General features: G+C 37.4%; 1 protein-coding gene across 3 annotated transcripts in view; it reads right to left on the reverse strand.

Moving 5' to 3' along the window:
* kiaa1549la (KIAA1549-like a) overlaps nucleotides 1-18,043 on the reverse strand; it is a 97,664-nt gene that overhangs the window by 76,865 nt on the left and 2,756 nt on the right. The gene's annotated exons all lie outside the window — the stretch shown is intronic.

Consider the following 18,043-nt stretch of genomic DNA (forward strand, 5'->3'; position numbering starts at 1 on the left):
ACAGTATAGACTGAGGTTAAGTTATGCATCCATTAGATGGCGCTACGCTAAAGGGAATGTCAACAAAACAGTCAGATAGGTCAGTCAAACTTTATTAATAGATTACAAACCAGCTTTCTGACAACTCCATTCACTCCCAAAATGAATAAACAGCTGTTTTATTATTTTCTCTGAGGTAAAGTATTAGTATTAGCTAGCGATCCAAGATGGCGGGATCTTCTGCGCATGCGCGTCACCGATCGTGCAGGGTCACCGGTAGCGTCTTGACAGCGAGACCTGTTGCGGCTCATTATTGATCCATATATGAGGCGCACTTATACAAAAATTGAAGGCTTTTAGGTGCGCCTTATAGTGCGGAAAATACGGGTAAAAACAAAACTCAAGTTGGCATAATTAATAAACGTATTTTTCCCCAAAATTGACTCCATTTTAAGATTATTTGAATACTCCCACAGTGGCTTTCACCATGTTCAAGCTGTAAATACCAGTTTTGTGCAATAATAGGTTGCCCCGTCGTCTATCACTGATGCTTGTATGTTCCCTCCCAATCCATCACATCCCGATGGGGTCCGTAAGGTTTCTCCCATTCCGATCAAGGTCTGATATGTTTTTCACATTCTGTCAAGGCAACTCATTGTATAGCGCCGGGTCTGTAAACTGTCACATGCTGGGATGTGCTATGATTGAATTCTACAAAATGGCGACCTTAAATTAAGATAGCTTGTTATGACAACCACGACAAATCACTCACCAAATGTGGCAGAACATGAGAAAACTTGAAATTACTATGGTAAAGTTTTCCCACTTTTCCATGCAAAAGTGCTCCATGTCCGCCAATACCATCTCATGTGTACATCCTTCTTCAAGTCAGCCTACAGATTTCCCTTTGGATTCAGATCAGGTCTCTTTTTGCACGTCTCTACATTGAGAAAAACTTGGCCTAGCTGATATTTGTTGATTTTCATTTTCACCCTAGAGGGTGGTCAGTAGGCTGTGAATTACTTTGTTCTTGTTTTGTTCCGGTACTTAAGACTTCTACAGTACTTAAGACTAACATCTCTGCCTCAGCATGGTCTCAATGGCATCACTGAATATTTCTTAGGCCAGACAGACTCAGCCCTCAGTGGCCATGAAACAAAAGGTGCACTCGGTTCCAGCTAACAACCTTAAATGATAAAGAATTTGTGAACAAAACACGCAGCATAAACAAAAATGTAGTTTCATTATAGTGGACTATTGTACGAGGGTCATTCAATAAATAAGGCGAATTTTTCGGTATAAGGACTTCAAATACAGATAGAAGCTTACTTACTTCCATGCTTCTTGGTCGGCCATCATTGTTAATCTAATCATAAAACCTATTTTATCTTCCTCAAAAGATGGATTACTTTATTATTTCAAATACTTCACAAGAAGAGGAGATTGAAAAATGAACCGCATATTAAATGGAAATCTGCCCTGCGACTGGCTGGCAACCAGTCCAGGGTGTCCGCTGCCTACTGCCCAGAGCCAGCTGAGATAGGCGCCAGCACCCCCCGCGACCCTTGTGAGGAATAAGCGGTCAAGAAAATGGATGGATGGATGGATGGATGGATGGATGGATGGATGGATGCTTTTGTCAGGGTTCAAGTTTTAAGTGGGTTTTGTTTGAGTTTGTCATCATGTTCCTTTAAGTTTCTGTTATGATCTATGATGTTCTGCTTTCCTTGTTTGTCTCCCATTGTCTCGTCAAGCATTGTCCTGCCCACCTGTGTTTGCCTGACTTTCTCGTGTATCAACCTATCAGAATCCTCTTTCACTTGTGTCTTGCCCAGCTGTGCCTTGTTGTGTCAGTGTGTGTGTATTTCGTCTCTTGTCTCCCCTCTGTCTGTGTCGATTCATTGTCATTTTCCTTTTGTCATGCTGCTGGTTTTGTTTCATGCCTTGTCTCGTTTACCTCTTCGGACTTTGTTTTTGTTTCTTAGTTTGTAGCTTATTTTTGCCTCCTTGTTTGTGTTTATTGTAGGGGTGTGAATTGCCTAGTACCTGACGATTCGATTCGTATCACGATTCACAGGTCACGATTCGATTCGATACCGATTAATCCCGATACGAATTTATAAGTCGATTCTTGCGATTTTTTTCATTCAAATTTAGAAAATACTAATCAGTAAGCTTGTAGAGTGTAAGATTTATATGAAAATGTATTATCTGAAATTTCAGTCTTATAGAGGTTGTAATCTGTTTCATGTTTAAACAGCATTAAAATAAAATATTAAGGCTTAATGTTCCGTTCATATAACATTCTTCCATGCTCAAGGTGTGAATCCTAAAAAAAAAAAAAAAAAAAAAAAATAAAAAAAAAAAAATAAATAAAAATTGATTCTGCCGATTATTGAATCGATTCGAGAATCGCGCGATGTAGTATCGCGATATATCGCCGAATCGATTTTTTTTTTAACACCCCTAGTATTGAACTATTTTTATTTTTTTTTATTTTTTTTTACCTCTTTCTTTGCCTCCTCGGCGCTCGCCTTGCTTCCCTGTTTTTGGGTCCACCACCACACCTCGACCATAACAGAAAGATGGAGCTTTGTGGGATATACATACTGTAGTGTTTTGTTGTTTTTTTATGTGAGAGCTGCAAGATAGTTTGGACATTAAAAAAGAAAAGAAAAAAAGAGTTGCTAAAGATGGAGCTATTTTTGAAGGAGAACTGGCAGTAGTAACTATGATGGAAAGCAGCGCCTTCTGGCTTTCACCTCTCATTTCCCAGTGTATTCCTTCTATTTCAACGGCAAGTAAACTGCAGAAACAAAATAATGTGTTCGCAGCAATGCCCCTTTGCTGGCAATTCCCTCAAATTGGAGCTTCTCCAGCGAGTGAATTGATGAATGCTTTAGGAAGACGTATAATGTTGAATTGGCAGAGGCATTCAGGGCACAACTCAGTTGGGCCCGAGATTCTCACTGCCTGTTCCCCATCTAATTACCGTTGTTTTCAAGTTTTCTAATTGGGCTGGAGCATTCTTCTTGAAAGCCAAGCTGTCTTTCATGTTGATGCTGTGCAAGTGCTCCTGCCAGCTATCTGAGAGTTGATGTTCCATTGCAAAACATCACTGAATAACCCAGAGGCCAGAGTGATAGAAGACGGATATTTACGGCTATGGAGTGCCGGCAACATGTTGCCGGAGAGGCAATAGTCTGATCTGAACTACTGTCAAAATGCCCTTGAGCAAGGCATTGACCACGCACCCACAGTGTTAAGAAGTGCAACACTTTTTTTGTGAGTCTTGTTCACTCTTTTCATGCATCCACGTGAGTGATTTGGTTCTCTGTTCGGGGCGGGAAACTCTGGGTACCTCACGGTATGATACGATATGCGGTACAAGGCTCACGATAACGATTATCTCACGATAATGCGATATCACGATTATCGATATATTGGTCAGGAAATAAAATATGATAATCTACGATAATACTACTGAAGACGTAAATTTATGTTTATTGAATGAGTAAATAGTTTTGTACCATCACTGAAACACAATATTAAAACTGGCGTCTTCTTCACAGTGAGCACTTTAGTGTATTTTTTTTTTTTAAACGAACACAAATGTCTTCTTAACAGAGACAACTTTCTGTAAACAATTTTTTTTTTTTTTAAACACTATTGTCATGCAACGTCAGCCAGTCACATAGTCAATTGTTTCATTTTATAAACACAATGACACAATTGCATTGCAGAAGGATATAAATAAATAAAATTACTTAAATATTAATTCCAATTAAATCAATATTAATATTCCTCAGGAATTGCGTGCTTCCAAAAGTCGAAACATAAAAAAATATGTTTTAAAACTTTAAAATTTAAGATATAATACACATTTTTCATAGAAACGTATGCAAAACTGAGTCACTTGGCACACTTCGAGAAAATCATTGAATCTACCTTTAACTGTTACTTTGAGTGAAGCTCTGCAACCTAATTTTAACAAAGTGCTAATTCTGGAATGGCATATGTCAAACAGAATTGCAAAACTATGATTTGCTTGCCCCAAAATAAGACTTGGCGCCTTTAGGAGTGCTCTGCTTTGCAGTGCACATCCCACAAATGTCGTTTGTTTTATTTATTTGATTCCATTTTCTTCTGCGGTTAAGGTGAAATGGAGTGCCACTCGCTGTGGCAGTTTAAGTAGTGCCTTGTTTTGGGAGCGCGGATCTGTCACTTGAAGCCAAGTCAATGCCGTTTTCTTGTTACCTGACAAAGTTGTAAAGTAACAAAACAGTCGTTCAGTTTCACCTCATAAGTTTAGGATGCGTTGATTTTCTATAATGGGTTTGAAACAGCGTCCTGTGATTGACTGGCGAACATGGTGCAGTCTGCTCCGCCTTTTATTGGAAGTGAGATGTGATGCGACTCGGATTAGTAGCATATATGAGTCAGCATCTTCGTAAACTTTTGTATAGCAGTAAATGAACTTTGAGGTTATTACCAAAATGTTGCAGTGTTTATCAAAAGTGCTTGTTTATTACTTTCATTTTGTACTTCCCAGTCAGGGTCACGGGAGTGCTGGAACTTATCTTAGTTGACAAACTGCAAACTGTTGGAGTGGCCTTGTAAGGGAAAATAGGACAATGGCAGGCATTCCATCATGAAGCCTTAAAAGATTACATTGTAAATATAAAACACGCTCTTTTAGAACTGGCATCTATTGGGATGACAGAGCCAAGCGCATAAGTATGTGCTGCTGTATTGATTAAAACACAAGGATGACAATTGAGTGAGCTGGATGCACGCGATTGGCCTTGAGCTCTCATTGCGTCGCCGCTGGCGGCAAAGCACCCACGTGAGCAGGTGTGTGAGCGAGTTTCATCAGCAGGTGGCCCACAGCGGCGTTCCTTTTTTTGCGACTGAGGCTTTAATCTGATTGTGACGGGCTCTGATCGTTGCCTCCTTGCAATGGGGATGAAGATAGTAAGATTTACGAAGAACACGTCTCTGCGGTATTGAAAACTTTCCTCGAGAGAATGAAGACTACTCTAATTAGTTGCAATACAAGATTGGTTGAGCACATAGACAAAATGAGCAATATAAGTTGTCATGTGGAATTTGATTCGCTTAATTACCACTGAATGATTTGAGTTTGACTCATAAACAAAGTGGCGCAAAATGCACACAGCGAAATGGTGTTTAATTTTTAAATAATTTGTCATTTCAGCATAATCTATTCATAATTGTGTTGGTGTGCAGGCTGGGCGTTTTTCATGACCCATATTGCCCCAGTTTGGAAGGCGCTTAGACTTATCTGCTACTTACATGCACTGAATTTGCAGGATAATGACCAAAATCCAAGGATGAGGTCAAACTCAGATGAGCGGCTTCTATACGCGGCCATGTGACAAACACACACAACTAAAAAAAAAAAGATAAACATATCTGAAATAAACATAGCTGCGTTAATAGGGATGTAAGATTAACAAAATATAAAAGACGACGCAGCAGTGCGGCAGCTGTTAATTGATGACAACACATGTTCTTAATGAGCTGCTTCTGTATATAATTGGATGCATAATTTTTTAGTGCCTGTTTTATTTGTCTCATTAATTGTTCTTCACAGTTGATGTTCAGAAATAAAAAAAAAATGTAGTGACTTTCTGCAAAAAAACGTGTACCCTTATATTGGTAAATGAACCACATTAATAGCTTTTGTTTTCGAACTGTATTTACACACAAACATTTTGGCACTGTTGCAAGGATTAACTGGTCAATAAAAAAATTACATAAAATACATATGGCATATTCTATTGTTAAAAAAATTTCTTGAGTATGTAAACCGTGAAATTGATTACTGTATTATACAAAAAGAGCTGTTATAAAATGTGAATTGAATGAATTCATTCAGTCTGCAGACTGAGGGAATATAGCTTAAGCGTCCCATTTTAGAAGGTTTAAATATATATTAAAATCATGTCACATTTTGAGGGAGGCTTATTGTGAAGAATAACAATAACAGAATTAAAACCATAATTACCTTTTGGGACATTAGTCACATAAATATTTGAGACAGCATTTAATATTCAATGTTATCTTTTTTTTTTTTTTACACATAAAATATTTTCTGGAGGATTGTTTCTATGAGGAACCATTATAAAAGTTTGTCTTATTCAATCAAGCACTTTTCTGAGTCGATAAGTTCTAATGAGGATTCCAACGTGGGCGTGTTTGACTTTGCAGACGTGAACTCTGAAGAAAGACTTTCTCAACATCTTTCTCCTCGACAGTTTTACAAAGAGAAAAATAGATTTAAAAATAACATTTTTATATGCTATATAGTAGCCCAGTGGTTAGGTCTTCTGCCTCACATTACGTATCAGTTAAATACAAGATATTTTGAGCCCTCTATTTCATAAGTATAATATTTTTTCACACCAAAATCCTGACGTATATTATCTGAAACATGCGTTGCACGGATAATCCATTAGAGGGCAGTATCACCCAGCTGATGGCCTTTCCAGCGAGATCGCCCCAATTGAGAAGGGAGAGACATCTAGACTTAATTCTTTCACTACCGCACGTTATCCAAAAAACAACCCCGACAGCGCCAGATGATTTTGAGAATTTTTACTCATCTTTCAAGGCAAACAGAATATTGTGTGTTTTTACTACATATACAATGTGGGTACCAAATGAAAGATCGCATTCCATTCCTTCATTAGAAAAAAAAGTATGTTTCTACTAGGGGTGTTAAAAAAAATCGATTCGGCAATATATCGCGATACTACATCGCGCGATTCTCGAATTGATTCAATAGGCGGCTGAATCGATTTTTTTTTTTTTTTTTTTTTAAAGAGCTCAGAATTGTTCATTCGGTAGTCTTACCGATTCAACGTCTTATCATCATTGCCTTTTTTTTTTTTTTTTTTTTTGTGTGTGTGTGTGTGTGTGTGTGAATCGATTTTTAAACTTCCATTTTTAATGGAAAAATATTCAACAAAACGTCTGACTTCGGGTTAGGATTCACACCTTGAGCATGGAAGAATGTTATATGAACGGAACATTAAGCCTTAATATTTTATTTTAATGCTGTTCAAACATGAAACAGATTACAACCTCTATAAGACTGAAATTTCAGATAAATAAATAATACATTTTCATATAAATCTTACACTCTACAAGCTTACTGATTAGTATTTTCTAAATTTGAATAAAAAAAATCGCAACAATCGACTTATAAATTCGTATCGGGATTAATCGGTATCGAATCGAATCGTGACCTGTGAATCGTGATACGAATCGAATCGTCAGGTACGAGGCAATTCACACCCCTAGTTTCTACCTTATTCCATTCTTTAGTAATCACCATTTGAAAATAGGTAATTTGAGTGACGTAGAACGAAAATTGAGAAAATGGGAAAAGCTTTTTGTGAAAAGATACATTTTGTGCATAACAGTAACTTTGACACTATTATTTTTTGTTTAGTGGCGCTCTGTGAATTCTTTGATCATTCATGTCATCCTTGCAAATGTTAGATTTCATTATATCAGTCATGTTTCATTGTAATTTGCTATATAGGGAGCCCACTTAAAAGAGATACAATGATGCCATCTGCTGGCCATAGTTAGTGGCTGTTTTTTTTATTTTATTTCGCAAGCCCAATCACAGGGCAGCGCTGCACAAGATGTTGCACTGCCCATTGAGGAAAAACAAAACAAAACATAGTAAACGTCAATAAACGTTTATGGCGGCATTCATTACGATTTTAGCTTTCGTTATTCAACGTTTTTGGTGGTCAAAGAGTTAATAGTAGGAACTGTTCTTTCGGATTTTTGGAAATACTAATGTTTGATATGTCTGTTTATTGTTAGGTTTTTGACAATTATAAATGTACAAATTTAAATAATTGTGACCGGATGTAACAATTATGACAAATCAAAAGTTAGCTGTGGAAGTTTATTTTTAAATAGTTTTTTGTTTGTTCAAAAGGGACCAATAAATACTCTGCTTACAAAGTCACATCTCAAAGCCAAAACAATGACACCCAAAATTTTGCAAATCAATTTAGCTCAATAAATACAACCCTCCTCACTGCTCAGCCTCTGGGCCGCTGTGTGCTTGTCAACAGTCGCAGCAATTGATGCGTAAAGGGACAGACTAGCATGTTTAAGCAAGAAAACAAAAATGCAGTACACACACACACACACACACAAACACACACGCAAACACACAGACTGCGAGTGTGTTCCGGAAGGTGGTGAGCAGCTGCAGCAATACAGTACATGGCGAACTGAAGGGGATGAGGCCATGCAGCTTTAAATCCTCCAGTCACCCTTAACAGGCCAAGATTGATTCCATTTTCATTTTGGGCTCTCGCCTCCCTTTCACTCCCTCCTCTCCGACTTGCTCGGACGCCGCAGTTGAATGAAATGCCCGATGCCCATCTGTTGATGTGTTTGGACGCGGAAGCAACCACCCATGGGGGGGGGAAAAGAAACAACTCATCAACATCCAGCAAATATTGCTGAAGGATTGCATTTGCCAGAGGTCCTCAGTTTATGACTGTCCCGACATTTGACATTTCGAGGTTTTGAATATGTTGTCACGCAGCACAAATGGCACGCTCGGTTAGTTACAGCTGAACTTTCTGTTTTTCTTTCGTGTTTATCATTTCATTTATAGTCATAAATAAGGAGATTGCAAAATATCATCAAACCTGAGGATTTACTGCTGAACATATGAAGACCAAAAATTGCAGTTCCCATGGAAATTGCTCATAAGCACTGATAGATGCTGTAGAAATGTAATCTGCTCATCCATCTTAAGAACATTAGCACCAATAAAAATAAGAAAATGTTTAATTTTGCACTATTTTTGATGCACAATAGCATTATTTTCCCTTAGCGTGACTAAATGGAGCAAAGAAACTTTAAAAATACATTTGAAGGAAAACTTCAAACAAAATCCGCTTTCACAGCAGCCGATGGTGAAAGGCGCATAGAGATGAAAAGGATGAAGGAGTCTCAGCCCTCCTGGACAAAACATTTCTGAGAGGAATCACATTAAAAGCAAAACTGCACTTTTCAATGATGAAGACAAAAGAAAAAAACTCATTAATTTAACATGTTATGTCAAAAGTGAGTGATGAATTATGCTGCTGCAGGTGAAAAGCAGTTGCCAAGCAAGTGACCCGCTTGAGGTAAATCAAATGCATTGCACAGCTGTCTTTCACCACTGTGGTGCAGTCTCAGCATCATTAAAAGGCACAGTGTGTACTCTCCTCATCTGCTGCCCATGTCAGAGTTAGTAATAGCTTCTTTGTTTTATCATAATGTTGTTCTAAAACATTCATCCAATTAGTCTTCCATCTGCTCAGAAAATTGATTTCAACCTGCTCACACAAATTTGATTTTCTGACCTTGAAAAGACTTTCAAGTAGAAGGAGCAACTTCACAAACTCGCAAGGACAGTGCCAAAAAAACAAAAAAAGTTCTGCCCCAAATGCATACAGTAAGTAGTTCTAGATGTATTCTGCCCCAATATGCTTTTCGTTTACATCGGACCTTTTATTGTCCATCTTGAGTGCATTTTAGCTACAGTACATTATGTCAGTGGTATTGTGATTGAACCACTTCCTAAAACAGGAGTCTGCAACCGGCGGCTCTGGAGCCACATGTGGCTCTTAAGTCCTGCCCCTGTGGTTCCCTATGGAGCTCTTGAAAAAAATAAAAATAAATAAATAAATAGTAGAATTATTAATTATTAAGTTTTGTTTTTTTTACATATTCATTTTTATTTCAGATAAAATATTGTTTGAGTGAATTAACAATTAAGAAAAATGAATAATGAAAAAAAAGTCAAAGTCCAAATTTTTAAGTTGTCAGAGAAAGGGAGAGAAAAGGTGGATGAAAACGTTTTTTGTTTTTTTTTAATTATCTAGAAATGTCCAAAAAGTAATCATAAAATTACAATAAATGTCCATGAAATTACAAAATATGTCAGAGAATTGAATTAAAAAAAAGACAGAATAAAACATTCAAAAAGTAACCATAAAATCTCCAAAAACAAAAGAAGGCAGAAAATTACCATAAATTGTCTTTGGAATTACGTAAAGTTAAAAAAAAAAAAAAAAAAGAAAGGCAGAAGAGATTTAAAAAAAAAAAAAAAAAAAAAAGCAGAAAAGAAAACATACAAAAAGTAAACTATAAAATGTCCCAAAACAAACGAAGTAAACCCCCAAAATTACCATAAAATGTCCGCAAATTGCAAAAAAAATAAATAAATCAGAAAATTAATGGCAAAAAAGGCAGAAAAAAAAATGTTTTTAAAAAAGCCACAAAATGTCCATAAAAAGGAAAAGAGGGGCATAAATTTACCATACTATATCCACAAAATTGCAAAAAAAAAAAAAGTCAGAAATTTGACAGAATTGGAAAAAACAAACAATGACAAAAAAAATCCCAAAAAAAGGAAGAAAATGAATCTCAAAGTATTGTATGCTGTATATTTTTCTGTTATGGTGCAGCTCTAATTAGCTCTTGGGCCCTCAGTACATTAGACTAACACTAATACACTGTTTCGTTCATCACAATGTTCAAATCTTTTGTAGCAACAGATAGATTTTTTTTTGTTATTTATTTGGCCTAAAATGGCTCTTTTGACAGTAAAGGTTGCTGGCCCCGGTCTTATTACCTGATGCAGGTCTTAATAATAAATATACGGTAGCTAAAAAAAATACCTTTAGTGAATTTATAATCCAATGCCTCTATCATCCAGCTAAACACCTGCACACTTCTGCATGTGGGCCGACATGTTGTGAATTCGCTGCAGACTCGCACTGCACGCATGCATAGCATGACACGAAAAAGACTCCATAGCGTGTGCACGTGCACACACGGGTAGGTCTTTGAACAAGGCGAGCGCGTCCCAGTGCTCCTCACATGAGACTGCAGGAATATAATTAACCTTCCCCAAACACATTAATGAGGAAACATGAAACCTCAAAACAGCCCCGACAGATAAGAAGCAAAACAAAGTGCAGCTAATTAGGATCCCAAAATCAGTTTATCCACGAAAGCTCTAATCTGTATGATTGTAAATGAGCCCTGCCTTGCATGATCTCATTTATCTACAAGTGAGGGGAATTGTTTTGATCTGGTTACCTTTTTTTTTTAATGTTAGTTCACAGACACACAACCCTGGAATATCAACGTAGCGTTCTCATGGCACAATTATTTTGTTCTCAATTATTTGTGGGTGTTTTTATATAGTACTCGGTCAATGTGAATGTGAAATGTATTTGCCAAAAATTGGACACAGACATTAAATCTGTACCTGCAGTGCAAATCCAGCCAAAAAAAAAAAAGATATCTTGGTCTGTGTGGCCCACACAAAGACAACTCAACTGATACTGAGAGTGTCGCCATCACAGCCTCCTTGTGCAACCTCAAGCTGCTTCCCTCTTTCTGCCTGGCAACAGAGGGAAAAAAATAACGCTGGCCGTTGATCAGTTGAGCTTAACAGCAGTCATAAACAAGCGTGAAAATATTTCATTAACTGCACACTTTCCTGGGTTAACTGACAAAACAATGATTGATTTTTGACAAAAAAAACAAAAGCAAACCTCATTCTTTTGGGCAGAACATGTCCTTGTCAAGGGACATTTATTCATAGCTCCAGGTTAGAATATTCTGTAGATTTTTTTTTTCAAGTTGCTCTTTTACATAATCAGCCCACATTGACTAGCCCCCCTTCTCTCATCAGTTTGAGGAAGAGTGACGAACCCCAGCAGTGTATAATCAGGGCAGCACAGAACTGAACAAACTGCAGCTGTACAGAGAGAAGTGAAATGAGTAACGGCTGCTGTAATGCAGGGAGCATGTGCAAGGTGCTGATGCAGTGCTTCAGCCACCTCTCTGGGATCATATGAATATTGTTGGCCTTGGACTCATTCCATGCGGACATCATTTTAGATGTAAGGACATGCCTCTGATTGGCTCAAATATTCACCCGACATTAAAAGAACAAAGGGAATATCGCATTGGGGTTTTATCATAATGATTGTTATTATCCACTCCACTATTTACTTTGCCAATAAGCAGCAAGTAATTAATCAGTTCCATTGTTTGCCAAAGTTTTTTTCAGTAAGAAGCTGAGTCACGCCCTTGCTGGCTGAAAATGCCGTTAAGAGTAACAGGTTGATTATGTAAATAGTTTATGGGAATTGCATTCAACCTTCCATTATTATGTCATTGTTGCTCACCAATCTGCTTATTTATTGATCTGTTGAGGCATTCTCAAATCAGTTGTGAACACAAACAGAAATACACATATTGCTATGAACAAAGACAAATAATATTGTATGAGTCATATTTAAAAAATGGGTGGCAATAATAATAATCAATAAAAGTTCCATTTAAAAAATAACCAATTAACATTGTTATTTTGGATCCCAAACACAGAGACACAAATAAGATTTTAACTCTTTATTCGCACAACATCGAGAGGCGTAGAACAACTTGACTAGATGAGAAACGACGAGAATGTATCGAGAATCACGAGACGCTAAGCAAACTTGGGATGTGGAGGTGCACAGAGGAACACAGGTAATAATCCGCCAAAAACACTCACTTCAGGCTTATATAGACAGCGAATAGATCTGATTGGCTGTAGCTAGACATGTGGGAAACAGGACTGACATGGAATTATTTGATTGGCTGTTGACCAGATAAAGAGATTAAAGATTCATGACATCACATAGCTCCTGACATTACATAGCATCTTACCAATTGAAACTAGATGCTGTTTACATCAGTTCAAAGCAGAGACTTGACTTCAGGGTCATGACCCAAACATAACCCTTGCGTGGCCCAAGCATAACCATTGCATGACCCTAGTCATGACAGTAAACATAACCCTTACATGACAGTAAGCATAACCCTTGCATGACCCTAGTCATGACAAAAATCAGACATTGGTTTTAAATATTGATTCAACCAATTTATTTTCAAAAACAAACTCATGAAAGAGTCTTGGACAAAAAATGATGGTACCCATAAATCAATATTTTGTTGCACAACATTTTGAGGTTTAATCAAATGAGATACAGTGAAAGTTGCAAAAAAAATTTATTGCAGTAATTGTTTTATGACTGTTTTCAAAAATAATTCTGTTGAACTACATTTCAAAAGTGATGTTTGATTTTCATTAACTTTTGTCCATATGTGTGTATATTGTTATATCACCTGACTACTATATGTTTATTCTTGCAAATAAGTTATTTATTTGTCAATGATGGCTTCAGGCATTATGTCACATCAAGTGTAGCGCAAGACAAGTCATGACAGTTGGAAAACAGAGTCTTTAAAGACAAAAATATAAATAAAATAACAGAACAGAGCTGGATGCAAACGGCCGTGAAGAAAACACTTGACAGAGAAACGCTGACTAAAGAATTTTGAGATGTAGAGAAATAATCACTAATAAACCGACATTCCAACAAAAGTGTAATTCGATAATTGACGCGAGAGCACTGCACAATTTTATAGGACAGAATGAAGGTCTATATGACAAAATAATAGTGGCTAGACAAACTACGAGAGACTCACACAGGCACTGCAAAAGCATCTGACATTAATTACCCAACCCAAAACACAGATGATACATTAATATGCTGTCTGTTAATATGCTAGGGTTGGTATGTTGTGCATTTGTCACCATTTTGAGCCATGGGATGAATTTACACACGGTCCCACTACTTCCTTTCACACAGTCACCATTTTGCCTCTGAACCTGGAAATCACATAACCAAGCAACACTGGAAAAATATGGCACCTCATTGATTTGGCAGCATCCACAATTTACTTTTCTAGTTTTGGTGATTATGCTACCGTACATACAAAACAAAATAATAACATAACTTGGACATAATAGTAATAAAAACGTCTTATCACCGGATATATTGGACTTGGCCGAGAAAGTGTGTCCTCAAAACGGGGCTGCGGCAAAGTCATTGAGTGCCTACTTGCCAAGTTATTGAGGAATAGCCATCTTCATAAATCTGAGATTTCAACATGCATCCATAAGCTTCCAATTGGACATGCTCTTTAAGTCCAAAACAATAGCACAACTGATAGTGGAGAGACTTAGTCATTCATAACTTTTGAACTGAGTGTTCATGTTTGACTGAGGTGGACAAACAAAATAAATAATTTAGGTAATTTTGCCTTAAAAATAAATAAATAAATAAAAAAAATAGTGGTGGGTTGAGGGGGGGTTCATTCTATATACCGTAGAGGTGCATATAAAAAAAAATGTAAAAAATAAAAAAAATAAAAAAATCACAAGTAAGCACTTCATCCCCAAACTCAAAATAATAAAAGAGAATTCATTTTAGCTACAGAAATTGATCTCCATGGAAGGCCAAAATACAGTGAATTGAGGAAAAGGTAGAAAGGTCAACATGAGTAAAATGTACTGCTGTCAAAGTTAGTGTTAACTCATTGATTAATCACAAAAATGATCGCATCAATCATGTATTAACGCAGATTAATCATACTTAATTTTGACCGCAGATGATCCTTTAGCTTGACAGCGGCTGGTTACGTTAATTAAAGGTTGTTTGAGCAATAAACGTAAATGCATGCATAAAAGTAAAGCATTTAATAAATGTTTGCGTATGAAATTCAGAATTTGTTCATTTTTACCCCCCCATTTTAAATAAGCAAGTAATTAACTGAGTAGAAAAAGAGGATGATGAGAGTGTGCAGTGGATAAAAACATCCTCATAACATTAAATGTTGAAAGAATTAACATAACAGGTTCTCTTCAAATTTGGTGGCCAAAAAAAAAAATTTGGATAAAAAGCTTTTTTTAATTAAGCGATTAATCAACATTCTAAGAAGTGATTAATCTGGTTAAAAATGTAATCATTTCACAGCTCTAATACAATGATTGTCATTTGTGAAGTTAATACTGAACATCACACTAAAATTTCAAACTAATAAAACAAAAAACTTAAAAGGGAACCAGTTTGAAAAAAAGTGAAAGGCGCTTAAACACCTATGGCAACAAGTGTGATTTAGTGAAGAGTCAGCTTCAATAATTAATCAATGCAGAGTAGTCAAACTGATCATTGAATAAATCGACCAATTGGTTCAGCCCTATTTTTTCATGACCAGCGCAAACCGAGCAGCTCAAAAGCGCAGGAATTTTCTTGATTTGGCATTTTGCTATAGCACAGAGAGGGAGTTTGTGCCGTTGTGGGATGGAACTTACAGTAACCAATTCATGGCCAATTGAAGAGGCTACCCTCGTTTTGTTTAATGGAATGAATGAATGAATGAATGAATGAATGAATGAATGAATGAATGAAATGTAATGACATCCAATAAACGTCCGCTGAGTGCCGAATCCATCTGCCTGCGCTTCATTTGAATACATAAAAATCCCGTTACACCATCTGCGCCACAAGTTAGACTTGGTTTTAGGCAGTCTAAACTCTAGTCTATGTCACCAAATTGTCAGACGCATCTGAGGGGCGCCAGCTGTCCACTGGAATGCTCAGTGTGGTCCGAAACGACGTTAAACTACACTTGCTCCAACACGAAAATGATGATACGCTCCTGTCTACGAAAACAGGCCCCCTCGTGTTCGTACATGCGCACGTGTCCCTGTTGTTTAGTCTTCAAACTGCAGCGAACCTGCAATCACGTCAATACAATCAACCTTAGTCGGCAACTGAATGAGGCTGTTAACTGCGCTGCTTCTTCTTTGCTTCCTAACGCAGTGTGACATTGTTTTTTTTTTCCTGACTGCAGGCATCACAAGATTCATTTGCTCAGAGCAGACATCAAACTTTTGATCAGATGAAAGGAAAGCCGCTCAAAGAGGAACCAGACTAACTAGTCTGCCTCTATCACTGTAATTATTTTTTTTTAATCCCACGGGCGTCATATCGGCTGCCTCATTTCCTGGGATACAAATCTTTCTATAAAACTAACCTGTTTACGGTCTGACTTTTCCTCTGGCCTCATTTGAGGATAATCTACGCTAAAATAAATAGATCGGGACCATGACATGGCACAATTTGGAGTTAAAAGTGATGGCATCACTTAAGATCTCTGCACATCTCGCTTCTGATTTTTTGGGTGTTTTTTTTTTTCTTTTTTTCCCCTGATGCCAGCACAGAAGTTTAACAGTTATGGCTAAGGGGATAAATGTGATGAGGACTGTGGAGTGACTAATGGAACTTATAACGACATTCCACTAGACTGAAACAAACTGAAAGCCGACAGTAAGTTAATTTAGTAGGTGAGTTTATGGCCGTAAATTTAAGCCGCGAGTTTGCCACAGAATTGTACTGTACCACTGTACTGGCTGCTCAGCACAATAAGGACACATCCACAATAAAATCAACAATAATTATAAGGATACAAGGATAAGTCGAGTTTACCACGTTTGGGAATTTGGCAGACCACGCTTCGTCTTACTAGGTGTATCTGTTTTTATTTACACATCCCAGCATCATCTGTTAATTTGGTTAGAGAAAAATAGACTAGACTTTAGACCAGGTGAAACCAGGTCTAAATTGTGGCACGTTGCGTAACGTTGCTTGGTAGAATTGTTCCAGACGCATGTAGACAGATTCTGCACTCTGCTATGTGTGCTGTCATATTTAATTCCTAAATATGACATTAGCCTGCATTGAACCCTCTGAATTATTGTAGATATCATTTCATCGAACGCATAATCATAATCATTAAGTATGTGTGCATCTGCGGGGGCTCAAACACAGACACAAGTTCCTCTCAATTGAGCACACAGATAAGCAAACTGTCACCAAGTTGACTGTGCACAAATCAAAGGCAGACGAGACTAACAAATGAAGAGCGTTCATAACAACTCTGTTTGGTTTAACAAATGAGTCCGTCCAACAGATGCAATAGTAGCAACCCTTCCGAGTCACAACGCAAGCTGCATCAGACCTCACAAATTATGCAACACGCTTACAACTTTGATGAGGTAAAATCTTTCCGGTCACAAACGGGCAGACGACAGCATGAAAGTGAATCACGGGAACTGCAATCAAAATGATTTGTGCTTGTAATGTAACGAGAACGTGCAAGCTTGCACGTTGAGTGATTAATCACACAATGAATCATGTTTTTAAGTATTATTAAAACAAATTTCAATATAAGCAGGAAGGCTACAAACGTTTATTGCCGTTTGAAGCAGACACTGTGCGGAAGGATATAAAAAGAAGACATTTTGGCAACCGCTCCTGGTGATTTGGAAACAATCCCTTAAACAAAGTATAAGATGCATAATTGTGAAGCAGCATGTGAGTTGAAAATGGGTACATAAATAGATGTTTATCAGCTGGACACAAAAGGTTCGATTAAAACCCAACAAAGTTGCTGCGCTTGATGCCCAAATGTGTTCCAGTACCAGACTTTCAGCTTCTGTAGAATGTACTCTTGTTATTACAACCACTGACTGACAAATACAAACACGCAGTGAGACCACTACAGACTGCAGTTCTGTTCCCATGGTAACTCAGACCAGAAGATCTCAGCTATTGACGGTTCTCGGAGATCTCGGAAAACATACATGTGCAGTGTATGAGCCAGCCGGACTCAAATATGTTCATATAGTTAGCTATACCCTCCCATGAAAAGGCAGCCGTTTTCCTCCAAACAAGACCTGTAAATGTTGAATGTTATGTAACAGAGGTGAGAAAGTCAAACCTTTAGCCGCACCATCTTGCTTTCAGCAGTGGGATATAAATGAGAATATGTTAAGAGCAAGTGGGCGGTTTTCTCAAATTTAACTAGGGTGGCTTGCCAAAGTGTGGCTCTTTTTGCAAAATGATTGCCAAGCTTCTGAGTTTTCTGTATTAATTTTAGGAATTTATTCTTAACGTGATCCTCTTTATTTATGCTCCTCAAACGTACAGCAGGTAGTGTGTGGCGACATCACAAAATATGTCAGAACAGAGGTAAAGTTTCATCTGAGCAACTATTACCTTGAACTGAAAAGCAAGGTTCTGTGTACCTTTAATTGTTCCCA

The sequence above is a fragment of the Festucalex cinctus genome, chromosome 3 (genome assembly GCF_051991245.1).
Source record: "Festucalex cinctus isolate MCC-2025b chromosome 3, RoL_Fcin_1.0, whole genome shotgun sequence".
NCBI classification, from domain to species: domain Eukaryota; kingdom Metazoa; phylum Chordata; class Actinopteri; order Syngnathiformes; family Syngnathidae; genus Festucalex; species Festucalex cinctus.